We start from the raw sequence: 3159 nt of genomic DNA, 5'->3' as shown, positions 1-3159 counted from the left end.
AATAAAATTATATTAAGTAATATATATACATAATAATAATATATATGTATACTATCTGTATATATCCACTTTTGTTTTTTTGTGTGTGTGTGTGTGTGCCGGGTTAGTTAATTCAAATAATGGCCATTGTTCAGTTTAATTAAATTCCGAGTTTTTTTTATAATCAAAGTTAAAGCAAAGACTGTGGGAAAAGTAGTTACTTCTGAGTGAGTTATTTATATAAGTCTCTTGCAACCTTTCAAAGTGACTTGCAAACCAGCCGAGTTTCACAACGTGGCCAAGTGCCGACAAGCGCAGTTATACTTGCTAGTTGAGCAACTTACTAGGGCGTTCATCCAATGCTCAAGAGAAAGCAAACCCACACATTCTATATATATATATACATATATATATATATATATATATATATATATATATATATATATGTGTGTGTGTGTGTGTGTGTGTGTGTGTGTGTATGTGTGTGTATTTGTATATATATATATATATATATATATATATATATATATATATATATATATATATATATATATATATATACATACACGGTTCGGTTCACGCCGCGCTGACCACGCCCACCGCGGGACCACAAGAGACGGAGATGGGCGGTCGAAGAGACTAGCCTTCCTCACGCCCCCCCCCCCCAAAAAAAAATATAAAAATAAAAATATATATATATAAATATGTATAATATAAATCATGTGTAAGGCCGCGGTGGCCGAGTGGTTAGAGCATCGGACTCCAAGACTGTCACGATGCCAATCTGAGTTCGAGAGTTCGAGTCACCGGCCAGCGCGTTGTTCCCTTGGGCCAGGAACTTCACCTCGATTGCCTACCTAGCCATTGGGTGGGCAAGCCAGCCCAAGTCAGTGCTGGTCCCAAGCCTGGATAAAATAGAGAGAATGAATACCTAAAAAGGTAACACCGGCACTCTCCGTAGAAAGGAACTGGGGACCCTACCACGTACTCACTCCAAGAGCATCACAACATGAAAACTACAATTAAATATCATGCTGTGACCACGGCGGTTCAGACATGAACCTACCGTAAAAAAAAAGTATATATATATATATATTTATATCATATATATATATATATATATATATATATATATATATATATATATATATGCATGTATATGTATGTGTGTGTATGCTTATATATATATATATATATATATATATATATATATATATATATATATATATATATACATATATATATATATATATATATATTATATATATTATATATATATATATATATATATATATATATATATGTATATATATATATATATATATATATATATATATATATATATTCATGTATATGCACACACACACACACTCACTATATATATATATATATATATATATATATATATATATATATATATATATATATATATATATATGTGTGTGTGTGTGTGTGTGTGTGTGTGTGTGTGTGTGTGTGTGTGTGTGTGTGTGTGTGTGTGTGTGTACATACACATACACATATATGCATCTTCTTCTTCTTCTTCTACAGGCTTTTGTCCCAGTTCAACTGGGGTCGCCGGTGCGGATCTTCCTCCTCCACTCTGCCCTATCCAGGGCCTCCCCCTCCGTCACTCCCGCCGTCTCCATGTCCTCCTTGCTGAAGGTCCAGGGAGCATGGGCCGTTCCGTTCACCGGCCGCCCATCGATAATCGGCTGGGAGCTTCATGTTTGGAAAACATTTCGGAATGTACCTTGGGGAACTAGGATCGCATCATGGCCACCAAGTCGTTGAAGTCAGTTAATTCTTTCTGAGAGGTGATCAAAAGGAACATTGTGAACTACCCGACAACTGTTGAGTTACTATTGATCTCAGTTCCATTTGGCAGTTTAGCTGAGAAATTGTAGTTCACAGTCTCCGTAATGCTCTTGAATGAGAGTTTCAAGAAATTTCTCTCACAGGGGTCAAGAACGATCTCGCGAACATGCGGGGGATGTCGACCTTAGGAGGGTCAGGCTCTGCAGCGGCCTGTCTGCATTCCTGATTCTCCGCATCATGTATTGGCTTGGCAGGGGTTTTTACGGCCGGATGCCCTTCCTGCCGCCAACCTCTTTTAGTCGCCTCTTACGACACGCAGAGGGTACGTTGGACCTATTCTACCCCGGGGTCCACACGGATACACATATATGCATATATTTACAAAAGAAAAAGAATGTGGAGACAAACAATCATTAACCTTGCAGCCAAAAGAAATACCGATAGATTATGTTGAAATATTTTATATAGATATAGTTTATGTTCCAAGTTACTAGAATTAGATGCAATTACTGAAGTAAAAAACCAGATGCAATATGCATCTAAAATCATAATCCAAACTGGATCCCTCCGTAGACGATGTAAAATTAGAACTCAGAGACTGCAATATTTGGAGAAGAGATCGGGCAAATGGAAATGGAGGGGGGGGGGAGTATAAACTAGGAAAGGAATCATTATAAAGGAGATAGAGATTCAACAAGATCCCATGGTAGGCCTAAAGGCTGTTGAGGCAGAAACAAAAGGGGTAAATATAACAATTACCACAATGTACATGCCACCTCATACATCGGTGTGGTCACAAGAAAATTACCAAAAAGTTATTCACAAGAGACGTTAAAGTGCCAGGAAGAAGCGCCACAATTTTTGGAAACTAATGCAAAAGAATTTCTTGTAACGGGATTTTAATAGCAAAATTGCCTGAGAAAGTTTCGATCCCAGAGCTCAGCCAGATTCGTGGAATGCAAAATTGCTAGAAGTCATAAATGAATTTTGTCTCTTCCAGAATGTTAGGATAAGAGGGCTAGGTAGACCGTCTATGCTTGACCTAATATTTACAAAGCATAAAGAGGACACTGCCCTCCTCTAGGAAAAAGTGGTCATGTAGTAATTAAGTTGAAGCACTGTCTGCTACAGGAAAAACTCATCGTAAGTAAGAAAATAAAGGAAATTACAATTACAAGAGAGGGAATTATAGAAGCCTTAAAGATTTCTTTGATGGCATAAATTGGGAAACCTTCCTGAACGATGAGAACCTTGATATGTAATATTTTAAATTTTAACTCCTTTGGAAAAGGTTCAGAAGACAAAGAACTCAGGCAGCGCATGGAAGGTATAAAGTAGTAAGTAATGGGTATATCTAAACCA

The sequence above is a fragment of the Penaeus monodon genome, chromosome 26 (assembly GCF_015228065.2).
Source record: "Penaeus monodon isolate SGIC_2016 chromosome 26, NSTDA_Pmon_1, whole genome shotgun sequence".
In the NCBI taxonomy this organism is placed as follows: Eukaryota; Metazoa; Arthropoda; class Malacostraca; order Decapoda; family Penaeidae; genus Penaeus; species Penaeus monodon.
Note: the sequence above shows the minus strand (reverse complement) of the source record.